Consider the following 17,818-nt stretch of genomic DNA (forward strand, 5'->3'; position numbering starts at 1 on the left):
GCGGTGATGAACATGTTAAGATTGCTAAAGAGGAGAGTTTAAGAGGAAAGTTTGATGACATGAGAATGTATGAAGGTGAGAATATCCAGCAGTATGGTCAAAGGATTAAAGAGATAGTTGGTGAAATAAAGAGTGCAGGAGGGAAAGTGGAAGATGTCACAGTAATCAGTAAGGTACTGAGAACCCTGCTACCAGTCTATGCTATTCGAGTTGCATCTATTTAGGAGCTAAAATCCATTGACAAGACAAAGGTAACTCTTGACTCTATTATTGGCAAACTTACTACTTTTGAACTAAATGGCTATGATGGTAGTGTACAAAAATCAGAACTTTCATTCAGAGCTTCTGTCTCTAACCCATCTGTAATAAGAAGAACAGATACCGGCCATAGCTATGAATCTAGATCCAACAAAGATGCTAATGATGAAGATAACTTAGTGGAACTTGAAGCATTGTTGGCAAAACGATTGCCTAGAGGCACTGGTAAATATAAAGGTAAGCTGCCTTTAAAATGTTTTGCATGCAACAAGATTGGTCATATAGCAGCTAATTGCCCCAATGGTGAAAATGAATACAAGAAAGAAAAATTTAAGAAGTATAAGGGTAAAGGCAACATAGATTGTCTTGTAGCTATTGACAGTGGTATTACTGATGAAGAATCTGATGATGATGCTAGTGAAGATATTGTGTTTGTAGCTATAAAGGAAGAAATATCAGATCATAAGGCACTAGTATCCAGGATGGATAACTCTGATGATTGGATCATTGATAGTGGTTGTTCACATCACATGACCGGTGATCAGAGCAAATTTCTTTCCCTTAAGGAATTTGATGGCGGTATTGTCAGATTTGGCAATGACTCACCCTATATGGTTAAAGGTAAGGGAGTTATTTCTCTCAATGGGAAGAGCAGTGTTGACAATGTCTATTGGGTTGAAGGCCTAAAGAAAAATCTTTTGAGTGTGGCACAACTTAATGACAGAGGATACCCACTGGAGTTTAGAAATGGTATGTGCAAAATCTTTGACAACAAAGGTGAATTGATTACAACTGAGAATAGACCAAAGGTAATATATTTCATCTTAATCCTAAAGTTAGCAACTGTTTGATTGCAAAAATAGGTGATAGCTGGCTTTGTCATAGGAGATTTTGTCATATAAATTTTGACAATATTGTTAAAGTAAGCAAGTCTAAGACAGTAAGAGGTCTACCTCAGCTAGACAAACCGGTTAATGCTCTTTGTAAAGAATGCTAGTTAGGAAAGATGACTTCTTCAACTTTCAAGAGCAAGTCCTTCTCAACAGAGCACTTGTTAGATTTGGTTCATACAGATCTATGTGGACCAATAAGAACAAGAAGCATTCAAGGTGATAGATATTTCATGATCTTCACTGATGATTGTTCAAGGATGATGTGAGTCACATTCTTGAAGGATAAGAATGAAGCTTTTGGTAAATTCAAGGCATTTAGGGCCTTAGCTAAGAAAGAGAGTGGCAAAAAGATAAAATGTATGAGAATAGATCAAGGAAATGAATTTACTTCTGATGAATTCACTAAGTAATGTGATGAGAATGGTATCAAGTGGCAACTTTCTACGCCAAAGACACCACAATAGGATGGTGTAGGAGAGAGAAACAATCAGTCAGTGGTTGAAGCTTCTAGGACTATGTTGATACAAGGAGGTGTAGAAAAGACATTTTGGAAAGAAGTTGTAAGTACAACTGTTTACACAATGAACCGAGTTCTAGTGAAAAGAGGTAAGGACAAGACCCCTTATGAATATTGGTATGGGAAATCACCTGGTGTTAGCTATTTTAAGATATTTGGAAGCACATGTTTTATTAAAATAGGTGATTACATAAGCAAGTTTGAAGCTAAGAGTGATGAAGGCATATTTCTTGTCTATTCTTCCAAGAGTAAGGCCTATAAATGCTTCAACAACCAGACATAGAGAATTGTTGAGAGTGTTGATGTTCATGTAGATGAATGTCCTGAAGTCTCAGAAGGAACCAGTTTTGAGAAAAAGGATGAAGATCCTTGCATTTTGCTTTTGGAACCTAAAACTGTTAAATCAGAAACTGGTAAAGAAAATCCTGATGCACTTGTTCAACTAGAACAAATAAATTTAGAAGAAGATGATAATGAAGAAGCTGAACCTAAAGAGAATGATCATGTTATCCCTAGGTATGTGAGACTGAATCACAGTCCTAAACAAATTATTGGGAATAAGGATGCTGGAGTACAAACTAGAAGGAGAATAAGAGAGAACTCTTGCATGATCTCTACCTTTGAACCTAGAAGTGCTAAGGAGGCATTTGGTGATGATCATTGGGTTAAAGCTATGGAGGAGGAATTGGATCAAATTGAGAAGAACAACACTTGGACCCTGGTACCCCCGATTGGTAAACAAGAATGATATAGGTACTAAATGGGTGTTCAGAAACAAGTTAAATGAAGATGGTGTTGTAGTTCACAACAAGGCAAGATTAGTATGAAAAGGTTATGCGCAAGAAGAAGGAGAAGATTATGGAGAAAATTTTGCACCAGTAGCAAGACTGGAAGGTGTCAGAACATTACTTGCATTTGCAGCTCATAAGAAGTTCAAGGTATACCAGATGGATGTTAAGTATGCATTTTTTAATGGGATATTGGAAGAAGAGGTTTATATAGAGCAACCTGATGGTTATGCATTGACAGATAAGGAAGACATGGTATGCAAATTGCAAAATGCTTTGTATGAATTAAAGAAGGCACCCAGAGCATGGTATGAATGAATTCATACACATCTGATGAAGATAGACTTTGGTAGAACCAATGATTACATAAACATTTATCTCAAGTTTGAAGGAGATGAAATACTAGTCAGTAAAGTATTTGTTGATGACATGAGCAATTGTTTTGCTGATGAAATTAAGAATGAGTTTGAGATGTCATTAGTAGGGTAAATAAAAAATTTCATAGGCTTGGAGATACAGCAGATGAAAAATGGTATTTTCATTACTTAATCTATGTATGTGAAAGAGGTTTTGAAGACTTTCGGTATGAGTGACTATAATTCAGTTGGAACCCCAATGGTTACAGGTTGTAAGTTGTCCAAGGAAGATGCATCTAAGTCTATAGATGAAAAGGAATACAGGTCAATGATTGGCAAATTACACTATGTTGTTCACAGTCGACCGGATATTGCCCATGCAGTTGGGATAGTTGCTAGATTTCGGAAGAATCAAAAGGAAGCACATCTGATGGCAACCAAGAGAATTTTTAGATATCTAAAAGCACCTGTTGACTATGGGTTATGGTATCCATATGGTGGAAATTTTGATTTGAAGGCATACATAGATGCTGATTGGGTAGGAAATATTGATGATTAGAAGAGTACTACTGGTGGAGAATTCTTTCTAGGAGGAAGGCTAGTTTCATGGAGTAGTAAAAAGTAGAGTTGTACTTCACAATCTACTACTGAAGCTGAGTATGTAGCAGCTTATATGAATTGCACACAAGCTATTTGGATGAGACACATTTTGGAAGGTTTTAAGATGAAAATCTCAAAACCAATAAAGATTTTGTGTGATAATACAAGTGCAATAAAAATTTCTAAAACTCTTGTTTTGCACGCAAGGACTAAGCACATTGAATTGAAGTATCACTTCTTGAGGGAAAAATTTCAAAGTAAAGATGTTATCTCAAAGCATGTTTCTACCAAGGAGGAGCTTGCAGATATCTTTACCAAACCTCTACCTAAGACCACTTTCGAGTATCTTAGAAGTCAATTGGGGGTTGTCCCTCTTCATGAAGTTAGTTGAGCATGATGCTGATTGCATCAATCCCTGAACCACTTGTAGAATTTTACATGGATTGATGAAGAAGTGGATGTATTCTACAGGGGGAGCATCAAGTTGCAGTATGATGTTGATGCACAATGAGAGCAGAGTTACATGTTTTTACTTTCACTTTGGCATTGTTGTCAAACGGGGAGAAGAATTATGTGATTGAGGAGAAAAATTATGTGTCTGATTAGGTGAACCAGTGGCAGGCTGAAGATAGACAGAGCAAGGTGAATACTTGGTAATGTAAAACGGGATTTCTATTCACCAATCTCAATAGCAATTAGAGGCATTGATATTTGTATTGCCATCAATGCCAAAAGGGGAGATTGTTGGCATTTGTAGTTTGTTTGGCATTTTAAATATAGATTGCATTAATGATATGTTGTCATTGATGTCAATTGAATCGGTAATGGTATTCATGTTATTGTTAATATTATTGTTTTTGATATTGGCTAGTAACCAGTAAGAAGAGCTTTGTGGAAGATGTTGTAAACCGGTGTGTTAAGTTTGTGAGTTGAACCGGTAAACCGATGTAAAGGGTTAAACCTTTCTATGCAATGTAACCGGTAAACCCTATCAACTGTTAAACCCTAACCAATCAAGTTTGTTGGTTTATTTTCTATTGAGCGGTAATGATGGAGACACGTGTGATCATTGTATGAAGATAAGTTCATATTGTTTTAGCACATTTGTTTATTGTCTAGGGAAGGAGCAAAGTGGATTGCATCTAATGCACAACCCATGATGAGTTACAAAGTCCGATGAAGCGGTGCTCATGGAGCAGTTGGAATTTTCTTGAAGAATGTGAAGAGATTGTTATGATTTCTAATAGTCAAGATTGTACTGACTTGTTTGTAATCTCGATGATGAGAATTAGGTTTTTGTTGTTTTACCGACCTAATTGATTTGTATTTAAGGTCAATGAAGTTGTTTGTAAAAGTTGTTGGCAAGATTGGCAAAAACCTGTTGAGTGTGTAGTTGCCTAACCGGTGAATGGATCTGCACTTTAAGTAAAGGAAGATTGAAGCCTAAAAGGATCTGATCAAGCAAATGTAGTGCTATTCAGACAGATCAAGAAAACCTATTGTTTTCTAACAATTACAGCAGAAGTAAAATCCCTTAACTAGGTAAACTCTAACAAGCTTGGTTACTTATTAAATCCTCTAACAAGGTGGTCCATTAGCTTGGATTCTTAAATCCTCCAGCGAGGTTACTCCTAACAGGGTATTGTGCTTTTCATGAAGGTATATTTGTAAATCCCTTAACCGGGTGATTCCTAACTGGAATTAGTTCTTAACAGGACTTATTGTAAAGATTTAACAGGCTTGGCTCCTAACAGGGTGAACTTTAGAAGAGTTCAGATAGCTATCCTTGTGAGTCTCATCTCACCATGGTTTTTACCTATTTGGGTTTTCCATGTATAAACATTTGTGTCAAGTGGTGAATGTTTTTGTGGTTATGATCTTATTTGTAAATTGATTAACTTTTGATAAGGCATGATAACTACAAACATTGAGAGATGAATATGTTGAGATATGATTAAGCATTGTTGATGTTTACAAGATTGGATTTATTTATTGTTAAGTTGTCATAACAGTCAAACCGGTTGATGTCAAGTATTCCTATGAATATTGATCTTGACTGAGATATGTTTACTTTGTGTGATTGAAGTTGAGTTTGGGAACTTTGTATTAGTTTTTTAGTATACTGATTCACCCCCCACTCTCAGTATTATACCAAATACTTATTCTTTCATCATACCATCAATAAGATGAAGATTTTAGAACCTATAAAGATCTTATGTGATAATACAAGTGCCATAAATATTTCCAAATACCCTATTTTGCACACACGAACCAAGCATATTAAATTGAAGTATCATTTCTTAAGGGAAAAAGTGCAGAGTAAAGATGTGATATTGGAGCATGTTTCTACCAAGGAGCAACTTGTAGATATCTTTACTAAATGTCTACCTAAGCTTACTTTTGAGTATCTTAGAAGTCAGCTAGGGGTTGTACCCCTTCATGAGGTTAGTTGAACATGATGTAGATTACATCAGTCCCAGAGCTACTTGCAGAATTTTACAGGAGGATTGGTGTAGAAGTGGAGTTATTCCACAAGGGGAGCATCAAGTTACAAGTTGTTGATGTTGCATAGTGAAATTTGAAATTACATGTTTTACTTTCAATTTGACATTGTTGTCAAAGGGGGAGAAGAATTATGTAATTATAAGGAGAAAAACCAACGACAAGCTGAAGACATGGAGAGCATGGTGAATACTTGGTAATGTAAACTAGGATTCCTATTCGCAATCACAACAACAATCAATGGTATTGATATTTATATTTCCATCAATGCCAAAGGGGGAGATTGTTGGCATTTGCATGAAGATTGCATTAACTATATGTTATGTTGTCATTGATGTCAATTAACCGGTAATGATATTGTTGATATTGTTGTAATGATGTTGTGTAACCGGTAGGATGAACTTGTAAAGGAAACTATAACCAGTAGGAAGAACTTGTGGAGTGAACTGGTATTTCTATATTGGAGAGTTGAATTGGTAAACCCTACATGTTGATTTATTAAACCCTAACCGATTAAGTTTGGTGAATTGGTTATATTGATTTATGATCTAATGATGAACGGTAATGATTATGACACGTATGATTATTGTAATAAGATAATTTCAAGTGATTTTGGCACATTGTTGTAACGGTTTTTGTCTAGGGAATGAGAAAGTATATTGCATATAATGCAAAGCGCATGATGAGTTACTAAGTTTGATGAAGCAGTGATCAAGGAGCGATCAAGGTTTTCTTGATTGATGTGCAAAGATTTCTATGTAATCCAATGGTCATACTTGAACCAACTTGTTTGTAATATCTATGAGAATTAGGTTTTTGTTGTGTTACCGACCTAATTGATTTGTTTATAAGGTCGACGAGTTCTTTAGTTTCAGAGTTGGCAAAGTTTTAGTTGTGTGTGTGGCTGCCAAACAGGATGATGTATCTGTAGTTTGAGTAAAGACAGATAGGAGCATGAAAAGGATCTGATCAAGAAAGTGTAGTGCTATTAAAACATATCAGCAAAATTCTATTGTTTTCTAATAATTACAACAAAATTGAAATCCCCTAGCCGGGTAAGCTATAACAAGCTTGGTGCTATTCAAATCCTCTAACTGGGTGATCCATTAGCTTGGATTTTCAAATACTCTATCGAGGTTACTCCTTACAGGGTATTGAATCTAATATGACATTGTAGTCAAACCCTTAACCAGGTGGTCTCTAGCAGGATTTGTTCTTAACAAGACATTTTGTAAAGATTTAACAGGCTAGTCTCCTAACCAGGCAAACTTCAAAATAGTTCAGATAGTTATCTTATGAGTCTCATCTCACCATGGTTTTTCCCATTTGGGTTTCCACGTCAAAAATCATCAAAGCAAATCAATATACTAATCTAGCTCAATCACAAAAGCTTAAATGCAATGATCAATCCTAATTACATCCAATAGAGACATGAAAGCAAAACATTCAAGATTAAAAGCTAAGCAAACCAAATGTAGATCTGAATATCTCCTTCATGCGGCTCCATTGTCCTTCTTTCTTCTTCAAATAACTTTTGTTTGTGGATCTCACCTACTAGTGCATGATCATGATATGAAAGCAAGTAGACAAGATGATTGCTCAAGAATACTCGAAGCGTGATTGATTCGACAAAGTGGTTATTTCGATAATGTGATTAGTTGGGATTGAAGAAATTCATCCAATTTATAGACAAATTGGAGAGATGACAAGATTAGCATGAAGAGATTCAAATGGAAATTGCAAATCAATATGACAAATTATGACAAATTATGACAAATTTGCACTTTCTATGCATAATTGATTGATTGATAATTCATGACAAAAATTATGACAACTTTCTATGTCAAAAATTGATTGATTGTCAATTATGACAAATTATGACAAATTGAAATGTCATTCCCATGAAATTAGGAGGAAAATAGGAGGAAATTGAATTAGAAATTAGGAAAATTAGAAAATTGGAAAAAAGGAATTAGGAAATTAGAAAAATGAGGAAATTAGAAATTTAGTGAATTAATTAATAATTTTTCATTTATTAATCAATTCACAAAGAGGGAATTTAGAAATTGATGAAAGTTTAGGAAATTAAGAATTAGGAGAAATTAGGCAAATCAATTAATAATTTGTCATTTATTAATTAATTCACAAAAAGAGCAATAATTAGTTAGCCAATTAAATTAAACATTTAATTGTGACACGAAGACCTAGGATAAATAAACAAATTATTTATCCTAGAGGGAGAAATGACAAACAGGGTTAAATGAATAAAATCATGAAACCCTAAAAGATGAATTAGAAATGCAAGGATGACAATTAGGTCTTGATGAAGGATAATTGATATCGATTCGATTTGATCATGATTCTGACTTGATAAAGGACCAATGCTGACAAATGATTTGATTAATAAATGTGCCAATTGACGAGGAACAATGACTAATTGATCCAAATTGACACAATTGAGAAAGACGACGATCGATGACAAATCGATCGCAAAATGACAAGGATCGATGACAAAATAGATCACAAGACGACAAGATTGATGACAAATTGATCAAAAGACAAGAATCGATGACAAATCGATCGCATGATGCCAAGATTGATAAGAGGACAAAACCCTAATTAGGATTGACGATGTCCAAAATGATGACAAATGAATACGCACATAGATGCGATAGGATAAGATTGACCAAAATCATGACTGATATTGTTATCGACAAGACCAAATTCGAGAGAGAGATAAATGAAGAATGCAGAAGAAGGACTCGATGCTCGCAAATGATAAAGACCAAGTGCGAATCATAGGAGAAATGTTAATGCGACGCAAAAACCCTAAAATAAGGCAATGCGCAAATGTTAAAGTATGACTCCGCAAGCATTGACCATTTTTAGGTGTCTACATTTTTCCCCTCTTTGACACAATGCAATTTTAAGCGTTGTTTCAAAGAACAATAATGAAAATGCCCCAGACAATGACAATAACATATGCATACCCCCTCGAGGAATTGGCCGGAAACATCTAGGAAAGAGGCCAATTGATCGATAAGAATGATAGAACATGATAGGAACAAACAGACTGACAATTGGAGACCGGATGCATGAAGGAAAAGCAATTGAAGACGCAAAAGGCCGCGACCAACATGAGATGGAGAGAGTGCATGTCCATCTATGCACTGACAAAGATCTATAAATGAGGCAAAGAGAGTGAAATTTGCTCATTTGCACTAGCCCAAGAAGAGGATTTGTTGCTCTGGAAAAGGACACTTGCAAAGAGATGATGAACATTCCAATGGTAGATCACCTTGAAGAACATGTATGCACATATAGACGACCAAATGACGTGGGAGCAGCAGTATGTATCTCAAAAACCCATGTTTTCAATTTTATGAATTTGACTTGCTTGCGGGACATTGCGGGGCCCACAGGGGATGCAGAAAGTGACTTCTGCGCTTGTGTAGGGCAAATCCTGCGCTTGAGTGGGGTCTTCTGTGCTTGTGTAGGGGGACACAGGCACAAGCTATATGACACAGGCACAGGATACACAACACAGGCGCAGTTGTGCCCTGGCAACCCTAATTTTGGTCAAAACAGCATGCAAATGATCCGAAAAGGGGGGATAAGGGTAGGATAGGTCAGAATAGCTTAGAAACACCCTGATTTGTGGATGAAATGAGGAAATGCAACCCATAGGAGCAAACCCTAAAACTGACAAAATGTGCCCCAGTTGTGATGTAGAGTCGACAGTATCCATTGATCACACGGGAGAACTGACCAGACTGCTTCATGTTATGACATAGACTCAGGAGCACGGATAGAGATACATTAGCAAGACTTGGGATATACTATATCACATTCATGCCCAAGATTAGGGCAAACACAGGACTGCTTACCACATTGGCAGAGCGATGGCATTCGGAGACCTCCTCCTTCCATCTGGCGACTGGAGAGGCAACTGTGACACTAGAGGACGTATGGCGTATCCTCCGCATTCTGATTCATGGGGAGATGGTTGAGTATGACCCAGTGATAGGGAGAGACGTGTTGTGCAGATTATTTGAGAGCGACGTAGAGGATCTGGACATCGTATAGAGGGAGATCGGCTGGGAGACCATGGCATCAGAGTATGATCGGCGATATGTGGTGATAGCAGTGGTGATAGCATGTCCACTAGCAGGGGACAGATGAGGACATGGATTCCCTATTGGATGGGGAAGAGTACTAGAGCGAATGGCGATAGAGGGGATGGTGTACGCATGGGGACCATGTGTACTGGCTATGCTGTATTTTCAGTTGCATCAGATATCATATTAGGGAGTGAAGACTTTGAGCTGTGGAGTCACATTGTTACAGGTATGGGCATTCAAGCACATAGCCATATGTTGACTGATTGCAGAGAGACAGGTACTACCACACTGACCATATGTGTACTGCTATGGTGGAGCACTGAGACAGGGTCCGTTTGGATACATATTGTATTGGCAACATGAGCTAGACAGATTGAGAGAGTTCACATGGAGGCCATATCGTGATTGCCCTAGATGGTTAGATGATAGTGATGAGCTACCATATTGTAGACATGAGAGGTACCTGATTGGGCGACCAGTGAATCGCTAGAGAGTGATTGAGATGTAACTACCGGAGAGAGTCAGACGATAGTTTGGAGAGAGGCAGGATGTACCCAGGAGGACTGCACACTTTGCCCGATCTCACAGAGAGACGAGTCAGTGGGGGAGTATGATTCAGCCACACATAGCATATGCTGACTTCTCACAGCTACAACAGAGACAGTGGGATTGGAGATCAGATGTGGAGGACACCGGGATGACAGAGGAGTATGAGAGATGGTTTGCACGACAACGACCAGTGTCATTGACAGATCCTGATATTCTAGTACCTAGGAGATAGGAGGACTTCCCACTCACTGGAGAGGAGGAGGGAGATGATGAGGAGGAGGAGGATGAGGGTGGGGATGAGGATGAGGGGGATGATGAGGATGGAGATGATGAGGGGGATGACGATTATGAGCCAGGTGCAGCCGAGTAGGATTCATTGCAGGATATACCCATAGAGCCGGAGACAGCTAGCATAGAGGAGATGGAGATGTGTAGGGCTACCATAGCGAGTCAGCATGATCATATTGCAACATTAGAGAGACAGAATGATCAGTTTAGAGCGGAGATAGCCAGACTCACAGCGGCTCAAGATACAGTGATAGCGCAGGCACAACAAGAAGAACAGAGAGTCACTGAGTATATTGGGTCGATTCGGGATGCCAGTGCACGGGAGATGGCACAGATGTTGGTAGAGACCGGAGAGGAGATACGCCATTGGAGGACACTATATGAGAGCGCAGTTCCACCAGAGCAGAGAGCAGCTTCATATTGGGCACGATCGAGGACAAAGAGTAGGGCACGCTCTCGGAGGTCATTGAGCAGCATGGGGGTGAGTGGACAGACAACCACAGCCAGGACCAGGAGGGACATCATCCATGAGACATGGTAGGGATGAGGAGGACAGAGGGAGCACCCAGTGACAGAGGCACGTGCTCCTTAGGACAGAGACATATGTAGTTTGATATTTTGTAGTCAGCCTGCAGGCCATACTTAGGACAGACAGTCCAATTTTTGTACTCCGATATTATGTGGATATACAATATGATATGCATCAATATGATGGAATGCAATGTGTTATGACTTATATTTGTTTTCTATGTATGGATGACTTATGCACGGTTGATTGTGGAACATGTATGGAGGCATTGTTTTATGTGTTTTTTTGATGCATTTATAATATGAAATGGATAAAATGCTTGATGTGATGCTTGATGTAATGCAAATGTACTAACCAAATGGATGCAGGGTACAACATATGTGTGGAGATCGGAGCACTAGACCAGACTGATTGCCCAAATTGATGGAAGAAATGTTAGTAAGAAGAAACAAGACAGAGGACAGTTAGAGGCAAAGAAAAACTTGCTTTCACTAATGCTCTTTGTAGGTGAGAACCTTTATTTTAATGTAGCAAAATGGATGCATAGCATCATGGCATTGAAGGCCAGAGCTGAAATGCAACCCTTTTTGCAAAAGACAGACACATCGCAGACAAACAACAATCACAACAAAAAAGAAAGGGACCATGAACCATCCCGGTCACTCTAAATCACTTAGTGACATCATCGAGCAACATAGGAACATGATCGAAGCCAAAGATAAATCAATAAAAAGATAAGATGCAAAAATTCCAACAAATCAAACAAACATCTTGATCTTCATTGTCAAAAGTTGAAAGTGCTGATAGGACGATCATGCTGTCTAGTTTCAGGACATGCGGTACCCCATCTAAGATAGGACGCAGTCTGGTTTCGAGTATACCACACCCTCTATAAGACCCATGATAGTAGAGACAAGGACAAATGATTTTTGTGGTTGATTGATATGACAAGTGTGATCAGTTTGAATGTCTGGTTTGATGGAAAAATTTCATCTATTTAAGCGTGATTTCATTAAAGCACAATGTGTGATTGCGTGTCGTTGGAGGGATGCTCAGTGATCTGTCGTATGCACAAAAGGGATCATTTATTGCAAAATGCTTGTTTTTGGATTTTAATGTTTTGAAAAAAAAAATTGTGTTCATTTATTTCAGGACTTTATTTGACTTTTTAGGGATTTTTTTCAGGACATTTTTCATTTTTTTTTGAATTATTTCAGGACATTTTTCAATTTTTTTTGAATTTTTCAGGACATTTTTCAATTTATTTTTTTTTTTAAATTATTTTAGGACATTTTTCAATTTTTATGAATTATTTCAGGACATTTTTCAATTTTTTTTGAATTATTTCAGGACATTTTTCAATTTTTATGAATTATTTTAGGACATTTTTCAATTTTTTTTGAATTATTTCAGGACATTTTTCAATTTTTTTGAATTTTGCCCCCAGTGTCTAGCAAGGCAAGGAATATGACAGGTGAATAAATAGGCTTTCTAAAATGTTGGTGGATAGAGGGAAGACAAAGGCCTGTTATTATGGAGACAATACGGATGCAATTTCCAAGGGCTATTGCGTGATGGGACAAGAGACTGGATATGACAATGTAAAGCAGGAACATGGCATGCGGGACATGTCAAGAGGTGTTTGAAACCATGTTTAAATTTTGCGTCCTTATGTCAGATCAAGATCAAGGAATGAAAAAGAGTGTATGGATAATGATAAGATATGGATAGGATAAGCAAGACCAAGAATGGATAAGGGACATGGACTAAAGGTCGGGGTAGGCTAAGGGATAGTGGCAGAAAGTTGCAATAAGCCAGGGAATATGGATGAAAGGTTATAATAAGCAAATGGACAAAGACCAAAAGCTATGATGGACTAAAAGCTGCAAACAAGATGCATGATGCTCATGAAGATTGTCAACCTTGTCAAGATCAAAGGTGGAAAGAGGAAATGGACATGAGGGATGATAGGACAAGGAAGGGTAATAGGACATGAAGGAGTATGACATGGTATGATAGGATAATGAAGGGCAATAGGATATGAAGGAGTATGACATGGGTTCGATAGGATAATGGAACAATGAAGGACAAAAGGATATGATAGGATAAAACCTGCCCCCAAGTGTGGTGTGCAAGAAGTTCATAAATTACGCATGATGCCTGTTTGCCAGGTTTTCATCACAGTACTTGCCCAAGGCGCCTGTTTGCTAGGTTTTCACCAGTGGACGAATTATTTTTTTGCTTTACTTTTTTTTTTGTCTCTTTTTTTTTCACTTTTTTTTTTCAATTTTGACTTTTTCAATAGAAGATGGACACATGATAGGGTATGGAAGAAGGACTCAAGTGTCTTTTTGTTTTTTTTGGATAGTAGCCTTGAAAAAAATGGACCATGACCTTTAAAAAGTATGCTCAAAGACGTTGGTAGGATAAGGACATGGAAAATAAGATGAAATTAAGGCAAGGATTTATGCAAAGGATTGGATCAAAGGGATCGAAGGATGGAAAATATGCATTGGATAATGGATAGGGTATTGGAAGAATTGGGCTTGAGCGGATGGAAATGAAGGCAAGATCGACATTGGCACACACCTTGAGGGGTGATGGACTGATGGAAGAAAGACGTATTTTGGATATTGAGATTTTGATGAAGGAATAGCTTGGGATTTTGGGACATAAGGGCCCAAAATGGATGAAGAAGGTGATGGAGGAACAAATTTGAGAGGGTTGGATGGAGGAATAGCAACTTTGGATGCCAAGTTGGATGTTTCTTTAGGCTTTTGTGCTTCAAGGAGCCACTTAGGGATCCACATGGTTTTTGATTTTTCATGCTTTTGTGGTTCCTTGGAGTGCATTTCTTGCACAAGGGATTTAGGAACCCATATATATTTTGACTTTGCTTTATTTTGCTCAGTGGGCCTTTGTGGCCTTTTGGATTTTTCTTTTTCTTTTTGGATCATATTTTTCTTTGTTTTGACATGTCAATTATATTGGACATGTTGATCCTTGAATACATGTGGATTGCTAGACTTATGACTTTTATACTTGGCATCCAAATTGCTTGGAGGGGGAAAGGAATGCATGGATGGATATGAATGAAATGGACTTATTTTGGATGGATGAAATTTACTCAAGGATGTGTGCCTTTGCTAACCTTGCATAGAGGACGAAGGAATATAAGGACCTAAGATGGATGGAAGGGATGATGGGGAAGGGATATGTTTGGATTTTGATGGAGGGATACCAACATCTTGAGAGTGAGTTGTGTAGACATGACCCTTAAGATCTTCTTTGATATGGAGAGATTCTTGCTTATGGAGATCTACTCATTTTCCTTTATGAATATCTTGACTTGTAGGATACTCTTTTCTTTGCGAAGAAGACACAAGTCCATTATGAGGTGGATATGATATGAGAGAAATAATGAGATCTTGAAGTGGATCGGATTGGACCAAAGTGGAAGAACCCATTATGCATTTCGAGGGTTCATGAACATCTTGCACTGACATGTTAGAATCATGAGGGGGTTTAGGATCATGAGGGGGACTAGGATTGTGTAGTGGACATGGTTCAATGACAGGCTCTTCAAGAGATGGAATGGGAAAAATAATGGGATCATCAAAAGAAATGCGATCTTGGAGTGTATATGGAGCATTAAGACAAGGAGATGGAGGAACAAGATGATCTTGTGGAGGATTTAAAGGAATAATTTGATCTTGACAAGGAGGAAGATCATTGGAATCCTCTTTAATGTTGCTTTGCTCTTGACTTTTAATGGGATCATCGGAAAGGATGGAAGGGATATCTTGATCTTTCTTAGGAAGTGGAATGTCAATGGGATTTGAAAGGACATTGTGCTCTTGGATAGAATTGACAAGAATAGGGGAATCATCGTGAGTGTTTGGGAACATGGGGTCCTGGTCAACAATTGGATGGAATGATAAGGTTTCGGGATCTTGATCTTGATCTTTTTCAAGACACGTTTCTTCATGCGCTAAATTATCCTCTTGACACGAGGTTGGACTTTGGATATGCATGGAGGATTCTGACAAGGAATCAATGTTTTGGCATGAAGGAAATGCACTTTGAACATTTGTGATGGATTCTGGCAAGGAATCAATGCTTGAACATGAGGAAGAGGGACTTCGAATGGGGTCCTCTAAAACAGGTAATGGCAATAAAGTGCATGGTTGCATTGGGTCTAGTATTTCTAAAACATGACAAGGATGTGCATCATGAATTGGATTATCTTGGCAATCAATTATGGATAGCTCTTGGATAATTGCATCCTTGGGTGTATTGTTTGATGAGGACAATATGGAAGGTTCTTGTGAAACTTCTAAAGGTGTAGGGATAGATGCTACTGGAGAGTCAATTTGTTTGTTGGGAGATGAGACATTGCTAGACATAAGTGTATTATCTTGATCTTCTTCAAAGAACTCACTTGGTAATTTCCTGAAGAGCATTGCAATAAAGCCACCTTTCTTTCAAGGTTTTGACATAGTTGTATCTGGAATTTGAACTTGTTTGGCAGGGAGTTGGTTTTGGTCTGATGTCATGTTTTGATATTGGACTTGGTTCAATTGTTCCAACATGTTTGAAACTTGGCTTGGTGTGTGCTGCAACCTTTGTTTTTGAATGTTTGGTTGTGGTTGTTGACATTGATATGTTGATTGAACTTGTTGATATTCCACCATTGGTTGAACTATTTGTTGACATTGTATAGTTGGTTGGACATATTGTTGAAATTGGACCATTGGTTGTGTTGGTTGTATATGTTGGACCATTGGTTGTATTGGTTGAAAATCTGATTGATAGTAAACACCTTCTTGTTCTTGTTGTGGAGGCACATAATGTTGAAATTGATGTTGTCTCTTTTCTTGAAATTGTTTCATCATCTCTATTTGGGAGAGGAGAGCTGGTATGTCTGATCGTTCAAGAAGAGATCTTACATCAATTGGCTCAATCTTTGGATTTTGACCTGGAAATTTTTGAAACATTTTGGACATTTGTGATCTATTCTTCTTAATGTTTTTCACTATTTGTTCCAAAATCTCATTTTCTTGAGCTAGCTTCTCCTCTAGTTTTTGTATTTGGAGACTTGTTTCATCATAAAAAGTTTGATCGATATTGCCTTGTTGTTGGGTTGGATAGAATTGTAATTGCCTTGGATTAAAATTTGATTGCATTTTCAGTTGATACATCAAACTTTGTTGCATCATTGGTGCTTGGAACCTTGTTTCAATAGGCATGTCACTATGCAATGTTTTTTTTTTTTTGGAATTTTTCAAGGATAATATATGATATGCAACTAAATGCAAACTAAATAGGTGAAAATGCAATCTATGGCAAGAATGCAACCTATGTTTTTGGTTGTTTTTTCAAGATTTTGACAAACTCATGAATGCAATTCTAAGAAATGAGACCCTTAGGAAATTGAAATGATGTCTAGACCTCAAAGGACAAAAGGACAAAATGACAATGTCTCCCCTATATGCTTGGATACTAAGCTAGGTTTGACCAAATGACATTGATGACAAAAAGACAAAAGTTTGATAAGGTCTAGACTTCCTAACAATGACTTAGGGTTTATTCAAAGATTTGGATTACTCAAGTATGAAAAAACTAGTTTTGACACTATATGCAAAGGGACAATTACTATGCAAATTACCCTAATATGATATGATAATGACCTAAGCTTAATGAAGAGACCTAGGGTATGCAAATGTGACCTAATGTTATGAGGACAAGGATGCAAATACAAATGTATGACAATGTCAACCTAAGACAAAACCTAAGGTTGAATTATGAAATGGTATTACTCTAATGCAAGAGGACACATGCAAAATGGATGACCCTTATTGATATGCAAAGGAGTATGACCTAGGTGAAACTTAACCTTGGTAATTGACAATGAATTTGCAAAATGCAAACCTAGGATGAACCTAAATCTAAGTGACATGAATGTTGAGACAAGATTTTGAAAAATGTTTGACAACCATGTTTAAAGGTGTTTTGAACTTTGTTGAATGAATGTACTCTTGTGTTTAATCTTGTTTTGAATCAATTTGTCTTGTTTTTGAAATGAGATGCAATTCAACTTTTGACAAGCAAAGAAGACAGGATATTTCAACTTAGACTCAAGACAATCATGCTCATTCACACATTTCTTATGGTAGGCAAGGACATTAGGTACTTGAGAGGTAGACTTGTTATGGGATTCAAGGAGAATACATAGATGCTTGGCCCCACGGGCTCCCCTCCACGGCACTCACTTCTCAGGGCAGCCAAGCATCAGTCCCCATGGAAATCTCCCCATGGTGAACTTAGTATCTCTTCCAAGTATCCGAACTTGTCCTTCTCAAGCAACTAGAAGGATTTTTGGCCTCTAAATACAAGGTGTTTAATAAGGATTTCTGT

Source organism: Cryptomeria japonica, chromosome 11, assembly GCF_030272615.1.
Source record: "Cryptomeria japonica chromosome 11, Sugi_1.0, whole genome shotgun sequence".
NCBI classification, from domain to species: Eukaryota; Viridiplantae; Streptophyta; class Pinopsida; order Cupressales; family Cupressaceae; genus Cryptomeria; species Cryptomeria japonica.